The following is a 23,339-nucleotide window of genomic DNA, read 5'->3' as shown; positions in this document are numbered from 1 at the left end:
TTCCTCCAGGGGCCAAACTATGGCAGTGGCTATCTCAATGCCATGTGACATCACGTACAGGCAGTGCTGGCGGCTGAGGATCCTCGAGACAGCCGTCCAAGGTACTGATGTTACCGATATACTTCAGAGTTCAGCAGGGATTGCAAATACATGAAAAGCATATATATCGAAAGGCAAACACTCACTGTTAGGAAATTAATCAGCTGCTGCCGTGCAGCCAGGTCCAGTGTGTTCCTACAGGAAGCAGCCAGCAGGCAGCCTCTCTCCCTCCTCTACCCTAAGCTAATCACAAAGCTGCCAAGCCATTTTCTCTATGTAGGCTGTGCAGCCTACATAGAGAAAAAAGGGAGAGTGCGCATGACTGAGTTGGTCGGATCTGGGGCTGACCAAGCAGTCAGTTCCCACAACAGTGGGCAAAACCATTCTCCCCTGCCCTCAAGCAGGACCGCCCATCCGTCTGGCACTTCAGGCACTTCTGATTTCTCGCAGTGCAAGAAGAAAAACATAAAATGGTAGTTTTACCATTTTATGTTTCTGCTTCTCGCACTATGAGAAAGCATTGGGGCGATGCCCCCATGCCCCTATGAAGGAGCCACCACTGGTCTTTAACCTCTACAACAGAAACATTTGCCCTATCGTTGTTCAAAACTCAGCAGCTTCTGAAGACCAAGTTCCAGACATATTTTGCTGATTTGTCACACACCATCTTACATGCATCAGGTACAACAGGCATAGTCCATGTTTTTAAATCCATCTGCTCCTGCCCTATTGACTGGTATTAAGACTATTTGGGCATTTAGTCTTCCTTCTTCAGTTCAATGTTTTCCAATCTGTTTGGTAGAATACTTGTTTGTGCAAATCTTAATTTTTTCCTAGTTAGGAAATAAAGACAGCATAAATGCAAACGTGGATAATAGTGAATTATCACGAACCGAACAACAATATTGTGAAACAATAGTGTTACACTTTGGAGAAGACCTCTTCAACAGGCCAAGTGAAAAATAGCCTTTTTCATTGCACAAGTTTCAAGCTTCCAAGGTGAGACCTATTTTCTGTTGCTTTATATTATTAAACAGTTCATCTGGACATACCACTGGAACAACCACCAAAAATGTCCCTTGACATTCGGGACTTTTCAGTCACCCAGAGTGCATCAAGCATGCTGCACTGCAATTTAGTTGCCCATTGTTAATGAAGCTATCTATGACAGTTCACCAAAGCCATCACCTTGGTCATCACCACCCATGCCGACCCTGCTAAGGGCCAGACCGCCAATAGTGTTTGCGTTTTCAGATTCATTTGGTGTTATTTAGCAGAATGCTGCAGCTTTATCCTTAACATTGCCAATGACACGACTCCCACCTGTGGTTTCAACATCCTCATTTGTTTTTGAAAATGATGGTGTAACTTCACTAAATTAATGAATTTGCACCAAAGTCTGGAAATGTTTGGACTGTTCCACTTTATTGCAGATGAATCATCACCATTCTTACCTGAATATTGTTTTTTAGTGCTGCAAGCTTGTAAATTATTCATTTGTTTTGATAGCAAAATGAACGTAAATAAAACAATGAGAAGCTACTTTTTTCGTTTATATACAACTTTTTACTCCAGTGTTGTGTTTTTATTCCTATTTAGGTTTAGTTTCTAGGGCTCTTTCTAAACAGTGCAATCATGTAAATAGAAACAAGATATATTAGCCCAGATTTACATTCATCATTGTGCATAAATGCATTCATATAGATTGATAGCATAGGCTTCATTATTATTTTGTGGATGTTATAATCCTCACATATATGTTCTATTCTAGTTATCCCCTTTCAAATGATATAAGTTCATTTATTTAGGTTTATGTTTCCTATATAAATGCACATGTATTAATGTAATTATTTATTGAAACATTGCAACATTGTCATTTATCTTGCTTGAATTTGTGTTGCAGAGTTTGAAATGTTATTTAAATAATGAACAATGCTTCATGGAAGTTGACATCTTGATTTCCCAGTTATCGTTTTTAAACAGTAAGCAATGTTTCAAAGAATGTAAGTGCGAGGTTAGAGGGGCTTTGATACTAATTATTTAGTCCTAAAATGCTCAACAATCTCCAGAGAAAATATATCAACTGCAATAAAGTATTGTTAGATAGAGAGGAATTTCACTCAAGGGATACAAGACTGAGGCTCATACAGTGGCCATTAGGAACATTCCATACTGAAGGCTGAGGGGAGACCACATTAAGTACTCTGCTTGACTTATATGACAAATCAAAGACATTATCACTATGATGCAGAGAGAAGAGCAGCAACTGCTCTTTCTGCGTGGAACATTAGTTCTATTGCTCAGAAAAGGTATGCTGGTGTGAATCATCTATGAAACACAAAGTAGGCCTCCTTTGGTGCCAGATTTAGCTAAGTTAGAGGAAAGAAAGTAGGAATTTGAGATATTGATGTAAAGAAGTTATATAATACTGCCATGTTACAACTGTTCGATCGTTCTCCCTTATGACACATATTACAATTATCTTGTTTATTTTTATATTAATTACTATTCACATTTTATGCTCTAGGAAAGGAATTTGATTTTAATAAATCTCAAAAATGCATTCCTAGCTTTCTACAGTTCTTGACTGTACCTACTCTTGATGAAAAAGGGTAAAGGTTCCACTAACTCTTGCTGTGAAATTCCAAAGGACTGATCCTTATCTAGAATGCATCTCATTCAAGTAATGCTCAGGGATTGTGGGGCGGTTGAATGCAGTCCACTGGGGTCTCAGCCTTAAACTTGCATATTGACTAAGTGCTTGTTGTCAAAGGATCTAGAAATCCTACTTCTGGGCAGCGTTATGTAGAGATATCTAGATTTGAATCAATTCTATTCGTTTCTGCTAGTTCTTTTCTCGTTGGCTATTTCTACCATACCTTTTTCTCATCTCACACGCTACTCTACATATATGTGCATATGTTTATGTTCCCAGGTACTATTTCCCCTAAAGTATATAACCCTGCTGCCCTTTGGGCTGGTTCACACTAAATTAAACAATACAATAAGCAATTAACTTGGTCCCATAACTTTCCTTTGACTATTACACTGGCTTTCCACCATTTTTTTATTTAAATTTTGTCTGAAACAGCACAGTAAGTGGTTCACCTTGCCACTTATTGTTGAGAATTTCAAAATTAAACCAGTTTGCAGACTAACGTCTGAACTGTCTATCACTTCTTGAATTGCATTTCAAATTAAATAAACATGATTTTAATAATTTAATGATATTCAGAAATGTTAGTTCATATCTTCAATTTGCATTTTCAAAAAACATCAAAAAGTCATCTGTTCAAAATAACAGGCTGTGGTATAGTTACTAGGAATCCCCCAGGACCTGCGCGTTTTGAATCACCTTAACTGAGGGCTTGGTGTCTCAACCGCTTCCAGACACCACCATAGGATATGTCAGCCATTAGACCAGCTAGCTCTACAGTGCCACTACCACCCCCCTGTTTTCTACAGTGGTCTACTTAGACTCTGGCAACCACTGAACATGACAACCCTGATTCCTGAGGGATCATGGAAACCAGTACAGTACATTTCGCTCAGAAACTCATGCTTGCTTTCTCTCAGAAAATACACAGGTTGGTGATTAGGACGTTTCAATAAGTATTTATTTGTCCAGCGACAGCCTGGTGTAAATCATATGTTCTGGGACAATCAGGAGACAGAAGCATATAAAAGAGATTGCTAGTACCACTATAGTAAATAGTAGATACATTTCTGCCATAGTGCTGATAAGATCAATCAATCAATCAGGCAAATTTGTAGAGCACGCTACTCACCCGCTAGGGTCTCAAGGCGCTGGGAGGGGAGGGATCCGCTACTGCTCGAATACCCAGGTCTTGAGTTGTTTCCTGAAGGAGAGATGGTCCTTGGTCAGTCGTAGGTGGATGGGGAGTGAGTTCCATGTCTTGGCCGCCAGGTAGGAGAAGGATCTTCCTCCGGCAGTGGCTCTGCGCATGCGTGGGACATTGGCGAGGGCGAGGCTGGTCGAGCGGAACTGGCGGGTGGGTGTGTAGAATGTGAGGCGGTTGTTGAGGTACTTGGGTCCCAAGTCGTGGAGAGCCTTGTGTGCGTGGGTGAGGAGTCTGAACGTGATTCTCTTGCTGACGGGGAGCCAGTGCAGGTCTCTCAGGTGGGCAGAGATGTGGCTGTGGCGGGGGATGTCCAGGATGAGTCGTGCGGAGGCGTTCTGTATGCGCTGGAGTCTTCTCTGGAGTTTGGCTGTGGTTCCCGCGTAGAGGGTGTTCCCGTAGTCCAGTCGGCTGGGAACGAGGGCCTGGGTGACCGTTTTCCTGGTTTTGGTGGGGATCCATCGGAAGATTTTTCGGAGAATGCGCAGGGTGTTAAAGCAGGATGACGAGACGGTGTTGACTTGTTTGGTCATCGTGAGGGAGGAGTCCAGGATTAAGCCCAGGTTGCGTGCGTGGTCCGTTGGCTTGGGGGCGGTGCCCAGGGCAGGGGGCCACCAGGAGTCGTCCCAGGCGGAGGGGGATGATCCCAGGATGAGGACTTCCGTCTTGTCTGAGTTCAGTTTCAGGCGGCTGGTCTTCATCCACTCTGTGACGTCTTTCATAAGATGAACCTAAGTAATTCAGATAAAAACAGTAGCACTTGCACATTACTAAAATACTCGCCCTAAGTAATTTGCATAAATGTACCTAACCTAGATCTGTAAGTGAAGCATGTATATGCGTATAGCTATGTGTATTTGTAGCCAAGAAACCCCTAGGTTCGAACCAGGCCCCTCACCTAATGGTTTAGAATGAAGGACACCGTCTCTGCATCGAGGATGACACCCTGCAAGGTATGTCAGACCGCTGCTTGTGGGACATGTTTATGTACGTAATGTACAGGGATTATGATAGAATACTTAGAGTCTGGTGTCGAAGAGACAGGAGCAAGCTACTTGGTAAAAGGTCACCTGTTTAGAATCGATATTGTCATGTGGATGGGACAATGTCTGTAAAAACGGGGTATACATGACAGCACTATCCTAAAAGACATGACAAGGCCTTTACTTTGCCTTCATGTGAAGGTTCTATTCTTCTTCTTCATAGATTTCTTACTCTGTGTTTCAATCATTAAAACTTGAGAGTGACCAAATGCTGTTTAAGAGAGATACAATTGATTCTACTGTTTTTAAAAAAAGAGCATGAGCTACAGGTATAATTAATTCAATGTTTTTCTGCGTGGTCTAATATAGTAAATTATTCAGGAATATCACTGTCTAACACAGACCTTAGCTAGGTGTGGACTAAGTACACACTAAGCATCCTAAAAATGTGTATTTCAATAGCTTAATGGTGATCTTAGCTATATAATGAACATCAAACTTGTGAAACCACGCAACATACTTGAGGATGGATTTTTCTAAACATTTGTAGAGTTGCATATTACCACTCAACTTTTTGGTCTTTACGATGTGGGATAAAAGATATGAAATAATAAATTCTATCAGATTATTCTTGGTCCTAATTTAATGTTTCACCTTTAATATAAATCCATTTGATAGTTACATTTTAACAACTATATCTTAAAATAGATATGAAATTCCTATGATTAGATGTCTTTATGTCTCATCTATCCTCCTGAGATTATTTTATGTCACATGAAATAACTTCATAGCCATGAGATTAGACCTATTCTATGGCTTTCAGTCCAATAAAAGTATAATGGCAACAAGTTCCATAAAACTCATAGAATCCTGATCCTCCTAAATCTTTTATAATATCTATAGTCTTGGAAATTATTAGCAATGTCAAATAAGCCCTGGATTCTATACCAATAGTGATCTGCAAGGCTCTAAAGATCCATGAACATGTTTAATTCACAGTAAGATATTAATTTATATTCTCATCAGTACAATCCACTGCCTTAAAAGTAAACTATTTAAATGTTTCTGAATTAACACCATAAACTCCATATTTATAATCTCTCCCTCAACAATCCTAATCATTGGGTACCTTCTTGATTAATTGTCTATGATCACATTTCAATGTCTTATTATAGTACATACTTAAACTACTTCATATTCATTTTTTCATATTCTAAGTTTCCCTATTAGCTGCAAAGGTTAATTTTATGTCAGTTAGTACATTGAATACCATGATCAGTATCCCTCGATATAACCCATAATAAAATGTTTACTATGTTTTGAGCAAAAGGCTACCAGGGTCTTTTGTCATGCAACATTTTGATTCAGTTGAATAGCATGCACATCAACTAAACTTTTGATTTTTACAGTACTTGACTGTAGAATCAGTTGTAACATTCTCCAATTTGTTATATGATTCGATGGAATAACATTATACTGGCCACACTCTAGAGGATAAGTCTACAAAACATAATAAATGGTACTCAGTTGAATGTAAATTGTTAGTTAACACCCCAGCTTCATCCAACAGTTTTTCTGGTGGTATTCATTTCCTCTTGCTACTAGTTTTTGCTGAACTAATTGATGACTGTCTCTTACTGGGCTCCCTGTGCTTCCTCTGATTAACCTCTCTTTCTTTTAACATCTTGTGAGTATTTTAGAAGACTTTTCCCCAAGATCCACTTTACCTTTCTTTTTCTTTTTTTACTTTAATTTACTCTGTCATTGCGATTGCCTTTAGTCATATAAGAACTAATACCACCATATTTTATGTTTTTTTTTCATTTTCTTACTCTGTCTTCCTTTGCTGGAAGCAGAGATGTCGTGAGGCTCATTAGCCCTCTTTCTTGATTCATTCTCCAAAGGCATAATGGCATTTAGAATATTACTCTTCCTGGCATAATCATTCTCATCCTGATTATTAAAGGCAGCTTTTTCATAGTTTTTTAATATCGAATAATTTTTCAAATGTATCTCCATGTGAGGGCTTTCTGCTGTTAAATTGCTAGTTTCTAAGTCTAAGGGATCACTGATATGTAGACCTTCCTGTGTATCATTTTGAAAAGCACCCTCACTGCATTACCATTTTTTACATTACTTGCACATGACACACTCCTGCAATCCACTCTAACAGTAATGACCAAATATGTAGGCTCAATAAGTGTAGCTTCAAAGCAAACTGGATTTGTAGTAAAGTACAGGGAAAATGTGCATTATTATTAGACAGAGTTTTGAACAGCCTGATTTACTGATGCAAAGTAGTGTCTCAAATTTGTGTATCTCATACATTTTGCCTGAGTTTTACCATCCTGTAGATGAGAAAGGGACAAGCACACTGCTTGTTCCAGTCATCTATATGTGCATGCCCATAAGTACTGAGCCCATTTTGGGCGGCATCTTGGAGTGGTGTATAGGGACCCCCAGGGCAGTGGAATCCCTGTACCTATTTTGGGCGCCATATTCGAGTGGTGTATCGGGACCCCCGGGCCACTGGAATTAATATTATTGTGAACTAGCAGCATGTTGGTGGCAACAGGCTGGTGGGAAGCCCAAAAGATTAAAATGCTCTCTGCTTGGTAATCTGCTTCTGCAGGGACACATGACACATGACAGTATTGTGGTGCATTACCAAACAAGTGTGACATTTGTGGCAACTTGCATGCGGTGTTTATACATAAGTACATCCCTATAATGAATTTCTCTTGATCTCCAAGAGCTTTGGCATTCTGACCTTAACTAATCAACATGATAGTGTGTTTAGTGACATGTGGCATATGACAATGTGATAGTGAACCTTGTGACATGAATGGATGAACCTCATATTTAAATGTAACTATAAATTCTTAGACTTGTTACCGACAGTGGCAGTCTATTCTCGCTAGTATCAGAACCAAAGCATTTTAGGAAGCGTAATGCAATGTGAAAGTGAATGCTGTGACATAGCTAGGTGAAGACAGTAACATTTAGTCTTAATTCTTTATTATACATTGTCTAAAACATGTTAAGTCTCAAGGTTTCAATTCTTCACTGTACATAATCTACAAAATGTTAAGTATTGAGTGCGAGTAAATCCCTTCATTAATATGGAAGCAGTCATATATTCCAGCAGTATGTATTCTACCAAAATAAATTGGGATGATGATGGAAGTTCTCTATATACTGTGGTATGTACATAGTATACAACATGGTAAGTCTCGAGGTCTCAATTCCTCACAGTATATAGTCTATAGCAAATTCAGTATCCAGTGCAAGTAAATCATTTCTTAAATGCAGAAACAATCATGTATTGCAACAGTAGGTAGACTTCCAGGAAAAGTAGGGATGATAATGGGTGCTCTCTATAAGCTTTGATGATGGCATGGCATAAGCCAGCCAGTGTTACAGTTTATTAGGATGTGGGTATGGGCTAATCTCCAAGGAAGTATTGAAGCTCATGGTCCATGTTCAAGCCTTGTTCGACACTTTTAAGTCTCATAATCCTTTCCTCCTCAGTGTTAATTCCCTATTACCTCTTTGGGTGTTACATCAAAACCATAAAAAGAGAAAGTTCTATGTGTGCTCTGAGAGTTACATTTAGCTATGTGTGTGGCTATCAGATATCTGCTGTCCCCTTGCTTTACAGCCCTCCTGTGTTCCCCAATGTGCTCTTTGAGGCTCCGGATGGTACCTCCAATGTATCTTAGACCACACTTACATTCATAAGCATATACTACATATTTTGCGTAACAGGTGATGTTGCTGTCAATTTTGGACACCATATTGTTAGTTCCCCTAACTTAATTTTAAATTATATGTGTAAATATTTAGATTTACTTAATACATTTTTAAAGATTTATCTTGTACTTATTTGTTTTAAAAAAAAACATTATATATTGAATGAATTGAAAGAAGTGAAACGAAAACAATAATTAAAGTAACATATTTTAAGGTAAGAAATGTATTGTAGGATGTTATCATTGAAAATTGTTTGTTCAAATATATATATATAATTCTTTTAGAATTCAATTTATTTATGTGGATTTATAAAAAGTCAGAATAAATTATTCTAATTTAATGTTATTTCCCAAAGGAATATACAAACATACATTTAATTTAACAATAAAACTGTAAAATCCAAATTCATCAAAGTACAACAAAATCCAAAGCATAGCAATACTAGCTCATGAAACAATTTTAAACCCAATAAGCTTAACTATAACTTAACATTCTTTGGAATTCCAAAATTAGCCCTACTTGTGTGTAAAATTTCTTCCACAAAATCCACACAGAGGTGAAAGATGTGTCCACGTTGTGGACAATTAGATCATCTGTACATGTTCTGAGGCTTCTCAGGGCTTCTTAGTGCTGCCTAAATCTCAGATGGTGGGAAATCAGTTGAAACCATTGAATGTCAACTGAGTTTGAGCCACACTGTTTGTCCTAATGCAAAATCTCTGGAGTGTTTAACCTATATTTGAATTCGAATCAAAATAGCTCATTATCGTTGGAGCGAAATAGTTTAGCTCCGGCTAACAAATATATCAATCACCTTTTGCATGTTTTTGTTTATTTTGTTTTTGAATGATTAGTTTGATGTGATGTGTTCAAGTGGACATGAATGAGACAGCATGAGTGAGTTGTGAATTGTAATATTTATTGATTAGTTACAATAAAATTATGTTTTGTATTTTTGGATAAAAAAGTATAATTTGGTTCTTTCATTCCAAGTTGTGATTATTGTACTGTTCAAAAAGCAGTTTGTTGCCTTAAGTCTTTGCACTGATTTATTGATCCCTGCCTTAAGGAACGTTCATTCTATTAGAAGGGGGCTTCTTTCTTTTTACACTGTGGCAAATCAGTAAGATCCATTTTCTTCATGGGATGCTGTAAATATGGCAAAAGAAAAGCAGACGTCGGACCGTTTCAGAAGCTTTCCTTCAAGCTGGACAGCTATAGCGCCTGTTGTTAACCCTATCCCAGGTCTGACAAAACGTCTTTAGCTGCAAAATTCCATGCCTAAATTTCATGTATACTTGTCTAGTCACAAAAGATGTTATATTATCTAAAATAGCACAAAGGAGAGAAAGCACTTATGGTCCAAAAATGTATGTGTTGCAGAACCATGTTTCTACTTGTGCAGTTCATCCTCCCATAAAGTACAGTAAAATATTTCTTTAAGAATTGGATTTGTTTCACAACTCCCCTTTGTCTGTGCTTCCCAAAGATCGCCCAGCCATAAATGGTTATCCTTCAAAGAAATGTTTATGTACACAAGACAGGATGTTGCCTAATCGTTGTTATGATATTGGAGATCTTCTAGAACTGAAATGTAAGGGGCTAATTGTATGTGTGATGTAGTCTGCACCAATATAACAGTGGTCTCAATTTTAAAACATGTCCAAGAGGGTGATGTTCCACATTGATAAACAGCGATATGAGAGGAGCACTCTGAGGATGTCTAACTAAGGACTTTAGAAATGTACTTTCTGTGATACACAACTTGGTGGCTTTTTCATTCCCCCTACTCAGGTCCACAAAATACAGACCTTAGTACTTTTGACTTATATATTTGTAAGACAGGGCTTAAGATTTGTTTATTTGGTCTCTTAAATATTTTTTGAGATAGCTGCTGGTTCATGCTGTAGTTTAAAGACATTCCTAATAATCTGAGGGGACCAGGTCATCTTGATTGTCAACCTTACAACGATGTAGTCAAAAGTAGAGATTCACTCAATTTCATAAGGACCTGGACGCAATTTATCCTGATATTATTTAAAGTGGTTGAGAGTTAAATACCTAGTTTTAGAAGCATTTAGCTCCATTTGCCTTTTTTAAAATGTGTTTTTACAAAATTACATTTAATGATCTACCAGGGCCTGTAATCAGGCAGGGGTCTTGGAGATCAGGAGTATGTCATCAGCAAATAACATAGCTGGAATTCTTAAGGAACCTATTTTAGGTGGATCGCTGATGAGGATATCTAGGAAAGAGACCACATTCTTAGTATATAACAAAGATAAGAACAGACCATTACACATCCTTGCCTCACCCCTTTGGCTACTGTTATTTTGCTAGTTAAGTCCCCCATTGGTCCCCAATTTATCTGGGCATAGTTGTTGGTATGTAACCAGATTAAGATTTACAGGATGTTTTTCCAGAAGACCAATGTCCACCAGCACCTTCCATAGATTATTATGGATGATCTGGTTGAAAGCCAATTGTAAGTCGACAAATGCAATGTATAGGTGCCCTGTGCCCAAAATAACTGTCTTCCAGTAAATGGTGAAAATTCTTAATACCTAATCTAAGTTGCTGGATTTAGTTTGAAATCCTGCTTGCAGGGTGGACTGGATCCTGTTTTCCTCTGACCATCTCATTAGTCTGTTCAATACCCGATAGCAGAAGATTTTCTGCAGACTATCTATTAAACATATTGGTCTGTAAATATGGAGGTCATGGCACATGCCTTTTTTTATGTATGGGGACGATTTTTTCCCACGCATGATTTCAGTATCGCAGCTCCCTCTAAATTTTATACTAGTTAGAATGCGTATATAGTGCCCCAAGGAATGAAGATCAGAGACATACAGGTCAATCTGAATTTTATTTGGGCCTGGTCCTTTCTACTAATTATATTAAGGATCACCTCATGAGTTTCATCACGTGAGACGACTGATGGGCTAAGCCAATCCTTTCTCCTTTAGTTGGTCTAAGAGAAGTGAATTGGAATGGTCTATTTAAAATTTTGAATATAAATTGTCAAAATGTTCCACCCAACCCTGCGAATGGATACAAAACTTTACTTTTGTTGCTACATATTGGCTGCCATGAGCGACTTTTTGCCAACATATTTTGTAGTTCCCTGGTTTAATAGTTGCAGATAATTCTTTGGGCATCTATCTGCCCCAATAAGTCCCTGCCATCTCTTGGGTTATTTCCTAGCACTTTTAATGCCGTTCAGGTCCTTATTCTTAATTGTCTTAAGTAGTGAAAGTTTTGCCTCTGCGCATTTTTTTTATTAAACTACCTTTTGCTCCCACCTTGTTTTTTTACATCCCGGGTTAGTAGGTTTTCTAAGATCATCATAGAATTCCTCACATATAGATGTTATTACATCATGAGATTCACTACCACTGTCCTTGCCCAGATGCAAGGTTTAGATGCCTTTGTTACTGTCTTGTTAATTATTTAATGAGAACCATTTGTGCATGGTTTTGTTATTTCATAGATTAATCCCACCTAACTACATGGGTGATAGCTCATTATTGGTAGATAGAGAAAAGCCCTGCAGCCTTAGATATAAGGCGTGGTCACTTTCAATGCATTTAATAATCATCATATCTTTTATGAAATGCCAAAGAGGTAGATCAAGAGTTGTGTAATTTATTCTACTTGTACATTTAATTCATGTATATGTATGTTTACCAGCTGTTTTTGAAGGTGATCGGCCATTGCATACTCTGAGGCCTTGATTAACAGTTAGCCCTGTTAATTGAATAGATTGCTTTGAACACTTTTTATTGGTGGCAAGTCAAGCCTTAGGTTTCCCCATCACTCCATCTATTATACTGTGGTACTATGTCCTAAATTATCCACGGGTTCAAATATTATAGTCACCACCATATTGTATATATTTAAAATATGCACTTATCCCACCCTTGGGCTAATACATTTCAAGGCCAGGATATCAGAAGAATCAATTACTAACACCATGATCTAATAGTTTAATACCATTTTAACCCATATTTTCAGACCACCGTGAGGTCCTACTCCATCTACTATAAACGGTTTTAACATAGTAACTAGTGAACCCAGTTCTATGAAATTGATTGACACATCATGTCTCCTGAAATAAACATATATCAAAAGAATCAATAAAAGCACACCAGTCCGGGTCCATCAGTTTTGTCTGGAAGCCTGATACATTTCAGGATAATACGTTTCAATTCCAGATTGGTTCCACTGTAGGCAATGAAGTTTTCAGGCCCTTGATCATGAAGGGAGGCCTCCCTTTCCTGTTGTTAACATTGGGCTAGATGGATTATTCCTCAGGTCTCTGGCCATCAGGGGATTGTATTTCTAGGGAATCATTGTTTCATGGTCAGGGGTAGAGCAAAGTTCCAGGGCAATCAATCCTTTAGACAAGTATTTTGTGGTTAGGATGATTTCTAAAAAGACAAATTCCTCAACAGGAAGTGAATGCTGCCTGGGCTTAACAATGTCAGAACGTATCACTGCACCACAATTCTCTTGATTTACGAATCGAGTGGTAACTTTATTAGTGAGTGAAGCTTTGTCCTCTCTCATTACAGGGGATAGCTTTTCAGATTATACATAGATATTCTGCAATTAGCTATATTTGACTTCCTCATATTGGTTGCAAATGCTCCCCTCAGATTTGTTTAACAGTTAGGTAGGGGCTATTGGTTTTAACCTCCTTGGCATGCACCAAGCGTGAGTGATTGGGAAGGCAATTCTCACCAATTTGATGAGCCATGAGCCTTCCCCTCAACGATGCTCCGACGAAGTGTCGTCGGAGCAGCGTTGAGGGGAAGGCAGTCCATTAGACTGTGCAGTAACCGTTCCTTTACTGAGCAGTGAGGAAGGGATCCCCCAATACCACGCTTAGGCTCATGAGGTCAGAGAACCTTGAACTATAAGTTCTTCTAAACGCCAATTGGGCGCAACAGAGCTTATCCACTATTAACATTGATAGGTACATTTCACCTAGTTTGTACTTTTGGTAGAATACACTTTAACATTCTACATCCATGTGAGTAAGGTGAGGATAACGTGCATATCCTCGTCCTGAAGAAGGAGTCGTTGTACTCCGAAACATGTCGACGTTTTTAAAGGTTGATATACCCTAATACGTATATCCGTCAACCTCACTTTGCACTTTTTAACAACGAGGACATAATAAATAATTTTTTCCTACGAGCCAGGTATTCTTTAAACCTCCACTTTTTCACCTCACCTCACTACTCACACTTCTTCCCCAAAAACACACACCTACACATAGTTCACTATCAAGTGCTCCTACGTATCCGTGAGTCGTAGCACGCCGCATCCCGTAGAGGGGTGCGAAGGCCCCGATGATGAAGCATAACACCAAGGGGCCTGTTGGTGTGTGAGGGGCATTTAAACAACACTGTGTGCTCCCCATCACTTTAGGGATCACTAAAACTTTCTGATTGGATTCTATTTTGTTTAAACTTATTACCAAGGGAGACCGAATCCACTTGCCTCTCTCCCTCCCTCCTTTTGTTACATTTATGTCCAGTGCACCCCTGCAGCCTCAAACAACAAAGAGCATTGTTTTCTTAAATTATAAGACCCATTTATAACTGCACAACTGCATTTGAACACTTGTTATTTTAGTGAATTTCTAAGTGTTTGTTAACATAAGTTAAAATCTTACTACCTTACTTATGTATAACTCCACTTTAACCATTGGTTTTTACAGTGAATTTCAGTGTTTTTGTTTAACATCAAGTAAGATCCCAAGACAATTGCTCAGCCAGGTTATGCACTATCCTCCTGTGGGCGGCAAACCCGCCGGAGGCAGCACATCTCCCACCTCCGCAGCTGGATAGCACCACACGAATTCCTACCCAACATTAGCCTTTTTAAAAAAACATGTATCCAGTCCTGTATGACTACTGCAGGTATACAAGTGGGCCACAATGGCTCCTGTGAGAGTCCAGGGGGACCAAGATGACTAAAAAAACATTTTTCTTTTTTTTTGTCCTTCAGGAAGATCCCTCTGAGAACTCTCATCAAGAGCTAGGAGGTCAGTGAACTCCTACCCTGCCCTTCTATATACTTTAAAAAAAAATATTTACAGCTTGTCGTCCAACTCCTAGAGTCCTATAATGGTAGCTTTAACCTTTCTCTTCATGTTGTGGCCAGCCAATCACGGCTCTTGGTCATGTGGGACTTGGCTTAATATGCAGCTCCAACCAATCAGAAAGCTTTATTGTGATATTTTCTCCCATAGGAGTCCTGTGGGAGTCCCAAGTGAATCCCACAAAGCTAGCTATTGCGCTTTTTTCAATCTTAATTTCTCTGAAATGGCTGAAAAGTTTATAAAAAATCACCAAAAAAGCTGATTTTGTGAGTAAAGATTTACAAAGAATTTTTTTGTTCACAAACGGCCCGATTTACAGACTCGGGCCATTTGCAAACGAAAATGCATTTTTCAATGCACATTGGCCCAATTTGCGATTCAGTAACCTATTACCGAATCACAATAGGGTTTGGGATTCGGTAATAGGAAGGGGCGTGTTTAGGGCCTCCCTTCCTAATACTGACACGCAGTGGTATATGTGAATGTTTTGTGAGCAAAATGCGGTTGCAAAACAGTTATATTTAACCCCCCTAATTTAAGTAGTTGGCAACCCATTAGCAAATAAGATGGGGTCCGCAAGGGACCTTTTCTCCTTTGTGATGTTTGTAAAAACATTTCTTAAGAGCAGGCAGTGGTCCCATGGACCTCTACCTTCTCTTTTAAAAATTAAGAGAAAACTTGTGATTTTTCTTTTTTAAGTGCAGCCTGTCTTCCTTTAACCCCTTGGACGGAACCACTCCATCACAAGCACAGCGCGCCCGTGGCTGGTGATGGAGTGGTTCCGTCACCAGCATGGCAGCACCGCACGGCCCCCTCTGCCCCCCAGCGCTGCGGCGGAATTACCGCCGCGGCCAAGGGGTGAAGGAAAATGCGCTGTATTTTAAAAAAAATGCTTTATTTAAAAGCAATCACAGACATGGTGGTCTGCTGACCCTAGCTCGCTACCATCCCTGTGATTTTTATGATTTCTAATGGGTCGCAAACCAAGACCTACCTTATGAATATTAATGAGGTGGGTCTATTTGCAACCAACTGGGAATCGCTAAAACTGTTAAAAACACATTTGCACATAGGTGTGGGCAATTAGTAAAGAGCAAATCGCGAAAATTCGCTATTTGGTAAGCGCAAACACTACATAGGTACATCTGGTCCTAGGTTTCTGCCAAATTTGTGGTAAGTCTGTAAAGAAATTGTGTCTGTATCACTGTTAAAAAATCTGTAAGGAAATTGTAGAGGGAAAAAAGTGTTTTAGGACCTCTTTTTCTCAGCTCCTCCTTCATGTATCTCCCCATAACATTCCATGGAAGGAGCAGAGATAAATTAACTTTAAAATGACATACGTGTATTTGTAAATTGCACGTTCACCTAGAAGGATATCTTGGCACTGAATAACAGATGTTTATTGTTACCTAACTAAATAGTGCTAATTTCATCGGCCTCAGAAGAATGAAAGGCTGAGCGGACCCGACAGAATTTTAACTTGTGAATATGAGGTCAAACACAGGTCCCTAAAGTGGATCCATTAGTCCACTAAGCCTCCAGATCCGACTTTGAAAAATGATAATATCCAAAATAACATTTAAACAACCAAGGAGTGACTCAAACAGTGAAAAATAACAAAATGAGACACAGAAAAAGCACGTGGGTGTGTAATAGAAAAAGAATCACAATGATTTTTATAAAACCCTCACTCACCCATCTATTGGGTGACATGCTTCATCATTGGGTTGTTCACCGGGTATGCCAAGTGCATGCCCGGTGTGCTACTACACCTGCAACTGCAGTGGAGCTGGTTACTAGAATAAAAGCAGTGCAAAAAAGTGATAGTGAATTTAAAGTGTAAGAATAAAAAAGTGCGCGTTCCAACCTAGACTTAATTTTAATAAAGGTTGAAGCAGGCACGATGTTAAAAGGATTGACGGACAGACTTGACTATAAATTTGAGTCAAACAGTCCTGCTTAAAGGTTCAAATGGTCGACATGTTTCTGCTCATAGCGGCCCCTTTAGCCGAGCTTTCTTCAGGACCAAACTGCGACACTGGGCGGTATACACACGCTAAGGCGTACCCTAACCTCAGTGTACTAGAAAGAGAAAGGACTCACGGTTTTTTACCGGATCACCCTGGTATTTCCAGGATATTGTAATCTGTGGAATAAAGACAGAGAAACAGAGCCAAACATATAATCATGGACATGAAAAAATGCATGGGTTCCTTTATCCACCACAAATTATTTTATAACACACCACCGATTTATGTGCTCTTCAAGAGTTTACTTCTCCTCTTTTTTTTATATTTATTTTAAATGGGGTTAATTTGTTTGTTTTTGATCGGGTTACAGAAGGGAGTTCCCTCTTCACTCTCACAAACAAACCACTTTGGAGGGTGCCAAAAAATGCGCCTACAACTATGTTTATACAATTAGTTAAACACGGTGTGATTTTATAAAATATCACGATCACCACATTTGGTTTTCAAGGAATTGTGCAAATCTAAAAACTTTCAACAAATTAAAAACCACAGTACTCGCACATCGGACCTGGGGGAAATACGCAAAAAAGGAGAAAACAAGCTATTTATAATTACGTGAAAGCACAATTGTCTTCACTTCATAGGTCGGTGGGGCGGGTTATCTTCACACCGGAATAATCTGGTGAAGAGAAAGGGATGGCGATGTCACAACCCGTCTAAGCCTCCAGAGCGGGTAAGAGCTAACTACGGACGTATCCGTTTGGCACTCACCTTCATTCCGGTGACTCCCCGCATTTACACCTTCGTAAGGCACTGCCACCGCCTGAATACTGGAGGATGTGAAGTGCTGACCGGAGGATATCGCACTAACTGGCACACGTGATGATCCCACCGAATCGGCAACTACGTCCTTCATGACGTCAGGCGTACTGGTTTGTTTTCAAAGGATTTTAAAGGGGAAGTAGATAAATAATCCCGATCAGAATAACTTTATCAGTCATTTTTTAACTAAACAGACGCTCGTATTAACAGTTGGTTGCTATACTAGAGGGTAGTTTGCAATATTAATAAAATAGAACAGAGCGTTCTCGATTGCACATGAAAAGGGGCATTTGCTACTTTTAAAGCACTTTCATTGATCAGAAGCGTGCTGCTTTGTATATGGAATGATCTGGTTGCCTAGGGCAATCACAAGTGAAGAAGGTTAACGATGCCTTACACTACCCCAAGGGATATTATCATTAAGACCCTGTAGGTGTGTCGAGAGGCGGTACACCCATCGTTGCTCCTTCTCAAACAGGGATTCCTGTGTCATTGTGGCAGTCACTATCTGTTCCACTATTGTCCATCTGATGTCATTAGGGCTATGATTCTTTTCTTTGTAGTGTGTTGTAAGTTTTGTCATATCCTTAAGACACCTGACATTACTGCGATGTTCAGTGATCCTGAGTTTTACACGTCTTGTAGTCATTCCTACATAACGCAGTCCACAGGGGCAAGTTATAAGATAGACTACGTTTGTGGAATTACAATTAGTGTGTTGTCTTAAATGCCATGTTTTGTTTGGTTCTAAAGCCAAAGTTTTCGTTGCAGATGTCAGGTGGCATACACTGCACCCGCCACATGGATAGTGGCCTAGTACCGGTGGGAGCCCCCACGCATTAAGTACTGTGTTTGCAGGTTGCACCATTTGTTTAGTCGGCCGTGTATGGACTAAGGAGTCCCTCAAACTTCTTGCTCTCCGATAGGAGAAGAGGGGTTTTTTCCAATTGTGGTTGTTACTCGTGAGGATCGACCAGTGTCTGTTTATGCATCTACTAACGGTGTTGGAGAGACAGTTATAAGTTGTGACGCATGTCAGAGGGATTTCATTATTTTCAGGCTTCGGATAGTCCTCAAGTAGGGCCTCACGTTGCTGATTTCTAGCCCGTTTACAGCTTTTCGTCAGGATTCTTTGAGGATAACCCCGTGCTAGGAGTTTCTCTGACAGTTGTCCCGACTGGTTTCTGAAATCTTCAGTCTCACTACAATTACGCCTCAGGCGTAAAAATTGCCCATATGGGAGATTTTCCCTAAGGGGGCGGGGGTGAAAACTGTTGAAATGTAGGAGATTGTTTTTGGATGTGGGTTTTTGATAATTTTCTGTTTTGAGATGATTACCTACTCTAGTTATTGTAACATCTAGGAAAACCATGGTGTTAGGATTGTAGTTATTTGTAAATTTGAGGTGGGTATTGCAAGTGTTGATCCAACCGAGGAACTCTAAAAGAGCAGCTTCAGTGCCATTCCAAATGACCAGCACGTCGTCGATATAACGACGCCAGAAAGTGATGTTAGTTAGAAATGGGTTAGAAGCATGAAGGATATGTCTGTTCTCAAAATTATGAACATACAGCCCGGCCACGCTCGGGGCACAGGTACTGCCCATCGAGGTCCCCGTTGTTTGGAGAAACAGGTCATTTTGGTATTGAAAGAAATTTCTTTTAAGAACAAGAACTGCACAATCCACCACAAAAGAGGGTGGAGTTTTGTAACTCCATTCTGAGTCATTCAGGGCATCTGTAAGGACCATCAACGTATCATCCTGTGGGATGCAGGTGTAAAGGCTCTCTATGTCTAAAGAGACTAGGAAAATGGGACCTTCTGGTAAAATGATTTCATTGAGCATGGCTAAGAGACTTTTCGTATCTTTTAGATAGGTAGCCGTTTGTTGTATTATTGGCTTTAGAAAAAAGTCACAGTATTGAGATGCTCTGAGGGATGAAATAATCGAACTAGTGTCTGAAGCAGAACACAAGGATTGGATCTCGCAACATGAGGCGAATTTTTTGACAAAATCGGATGGCAAAACTCCATATTTCTATATCCTACCCAAAACCCACAAAAACAGGGTCCCTCCTCCTGGAAGACCCATTGTGTCTGGGATCGGGTCGCTGCTAGAGCCTTTATCTCAATACTGTGACTTTTTTCTAAAGCCAATAATACAACAAACGGCTACCTATCTAAAAGATACGAAAAGTCTCTTAGCCATGCTCAATGAAATCATTTTACCAGAAGGTCCCATTTTCCTAGTCTCTTTAGACATAGAGAGCCTTTACACCTGCATCCCACAGGATGATACGTTGATGGTCCTTACAGATGCCCTGAATGACTCAGAATGGAGTTACAAAACTCCACCCTCTTTTGTGGTGGATTGTGCAGTTCTTGTTCTTAAAAGAAATTTCTTTCAATACCAAAATGACCTGTTTCTCCAAACAACGGGGACCTCGATGGGCAGTACCTGTGCCCCGAGCGTGGCCGGGCTGTATGTTCATAATTTTGAGAACAGACATATCCTTCATGCTTCTAACCCATTTCTAACTAACATCACTTTCTGGCGTCGTTATATCGACGACGTGCTGGTCATTTGGAATGGCACTGAAGCTGCTCTTTTAGAGTTCCTCGGTTGGATCAACACTTGCAATACCCACCTCAAATTTACAAATAACTACAATCCTAACACCATGGTTTTCCTAGATGTTACAATAACTAGAGTAGGTAATCATCTCAAAACAGAAAATTATCAAAAACCCACATCCAAAAACAATCTCCTACATTTCAACAGTTTTCACCCCCGCCCCCTTAGGGAAAATCTCCTATATGGGCAATTTTTATGCCTGAGGCGTAATTGTAGTGAGACTGAAGATTTCAGAAACCAGTCGGGACAACTGTCAGAGAAACTCCTAGCACGGGGTTATCCTCAAAGAATCCTGACGAAAAGCTGTAAATGGGCTAGAAATCAGCAACGTGAGGCCCTACTTGAGGACTATCCGAAGCCTGAAAATAATTAAATCCCTCTGACATGCGTCACAACTTATAACTGTCTCTCCAACACAGTTAGTAGATGCATAAACAGACACTGGTCGATCCTCACGAGTAACAACCACAATTGGAAAAAACCCCTCTTCTCCTATCGGAGAGCAAGAAGTTTGAGGGACTCCTTAGTCCATACACGGCCGACTAAACAAATGGTGCAACCTGCAAACACAGTACTTAATGCGTGGGGGCTCCCACCGGTACTAGGCCACTATCCATGTGGCGGGTGCAGTGTATGCCACCTGACATCTGCAACTAAAACTTTGGCTTTAGAACCAAACAAAACATGGCATTTAAGACAACACACTAATTGTAATTCCACAAACGTAGTCTATCTTATAACTTGCCGCTGTGGACTGTGTTATGTAGGAATGACTACAAGACGTGTAAAACTCAGGATCACTGAACATCGCAGTAATGTCAGGTGTCTTAGGATATGACAAAACTTACAACACACTACAAAGAAAAGAATCATAGCCCTAATGACATCAGATGGACAATAGTGGAACAGATAGTGACTGCCACAATGACACAGGAATCCCTGTTTGAGAAGGAGCAACGATGGGTGTACCGCCTCTCGACACACCTACAGGGTCTTAATGATAATATCCCTTGGGGTAGTGTAAGGCATCGTTAACCTTCTTCACTTGTGATTGCCCTAGGCAACCAGATCATTCCATATACAAAGCAGCACGCTTCTGATCAATGAAAGTGCTTTAAAAGTAGCAAATGCCCCTTTTCATGTGCAATCGAGAACGCTCTGTTCTATTTTATTAATATTGCAAACTACCCTCTAGTATAGCAACCAACTGTTAATACGAGCGTCTGTTTAGTTAAAAAATGACTGATAAAGTTATTCTGATCGGGATTATTTATCTACTTCCCCTTTAAAATCCTTTGAAAACAAACCAGTACGCCTGACGTCATCAAGGACGTAGTTGCCGATTCGGTGGGATCATCACATGTGCCAGTTAGCGCGATATCCTCCGGTCAGCACTTCGCATCCTCCAGTATTCAGGCGGTGGCAGTGCCTTACGAAGGTGTAAATGCGGGGAGTCACCGGAATGAAGGTGAGTGCCAAACGGATACGTCCGTAGTTAGCTCTTACCCGCTCTGAAGGCTTAGACGGGTTGTGACATCGCCATCCCTTTCTCTTCACCAGATTATTCCGGTGTGAAGATAACCCGCCCCACCGACCTATGAAGTGAAGACAATTGTGCTTTCACGTAATTATAAATAGCTTGTTTTCTCCTTTTTTGCGTATTTCCCCCAGGTCCGATGTGCGAGTACTGTGGTTTTTAATTTGTTGAAAGTTTTTAGATTTGCACAATTCCTTGAAAACCAAATGTGGTGATCGTGATATTTTATAAAATCACACCGTGTTTAACTAATTGTATAAACATAGTTGTAGGCGCATTTTTTGGCGCCCTCCAAAGTGGTTTGTTTGTGAGAGTGAAGAGGGAACTCCCTTCTGTAACCCGATCAAAAACAAACAAATTAACCCCATTTAAAATAAATATAAAAAAAGAGGAGAAGTAAACTCTTGAAGAGCACATAAATCGGTGGTGTGTTATAAAATAATTTGTGGTGGATAAAGGAACCCATGCATTTTTTCATGTCCATGATTATATGTTTGGCTCTGTTTCTCTGTCTTTATTCCACAGATTACAATATCCTGGAAATACCAGGGTGATCCGGTAAAAAACCGTGAGTCCTTTCTCTTTCTAGTACACTGAGGTTAGGGTACGCCTTAGCGTGTGTATACCGCCCAGTGTCGCAGTTTGGTCCTGAAGAAAGCTCGGCTAAAGGGGCCGCTATGAGCAGAAACATGTCGACCATTTGAACCTTTAAGCAGGACTGTTTGACTCAAATTTATAGTCAAGCCTGTCCGTCAATCCTTTTAACATCGTGCCTGCTTCAACCTTTATTAAAATTAAGTCTAGGTTGGAACGCGCACTTTTTTATTCTTACACTTTAAATTCACTATCACTTTTTTGCACTGCTTTTATTCTAGTAACCAGCTCCACTGCAGTTGCAGGTGTAGTAGCACACCGGGCATGCACTTGGCATACCCGGTGAACAACCCAATGATGAAGCATGTCACCCAATAGATGGGTGAGTGAGGGTTTTATAAAAATCATTGTGATTCTTTTTCTATTACACACCCACGTGCTTTTTCTGTGTCTCATTTTGTTATTTTTCATTGTTTGAGTCACTCCTTGGTTGTTTAAATGATATTTTGACTGGGGTATAGGAGTGTCCCTGAACCCTTCCTCTCTTGTTGTTTCTACACACAATATCCAAAATAAGCCAGTGGCTCGCAATTGAAGTTACCAAAAACTTTAACCAACCAGAAATGTTAACCATCATCTGTGCTGACCCACTCATTGCAGAGAGCGATTAGCATGCCCTATGACATCTGGGGCTGAGCCAAAATAGACAGCTGAAATGACAATATGACAAAAATACTAAATAAGTCCTTTATGTTCATCAATGTCACTTCATTCCCCATCTAATATTTCTTAGGAAACATATGCAGATTGGCATGCCCCTATCCAGGAGTGCCCCTCCCAAAACAATTCATGCATGACGGGACCGTGATCTCAAGCATGATTTAATTATTTAATCCAGCAGCACAGGTGCCAAGTCCAATCGGGCACCCATCATTCAGCAGTCTTTTCCCTGCAATAGTGGCATATCAGAGAGCTGACTTTAATCTGCCTTCTGCAGTGAAGGTGAAATCGCACTTTGTGCTAGGGATTAT

This window comes from Lissotriton helveticus, chromosome 4_1, assembly GCF_964261635.1.
Source record: "Lissotriton helveticus chromosome 4_1, aLisHel1.1, whole genome shotgun sequence".
Classification (NCBI taxonomy): domain Eukaryota; kingdom Metazoa; phylum Chordata; class Amphibia; order Caudata; family Salamandridae; genus Lissotriton; species Lissotriton helveticus.
Note: the sequence above shows the minus strand (reverse complement) of the source record.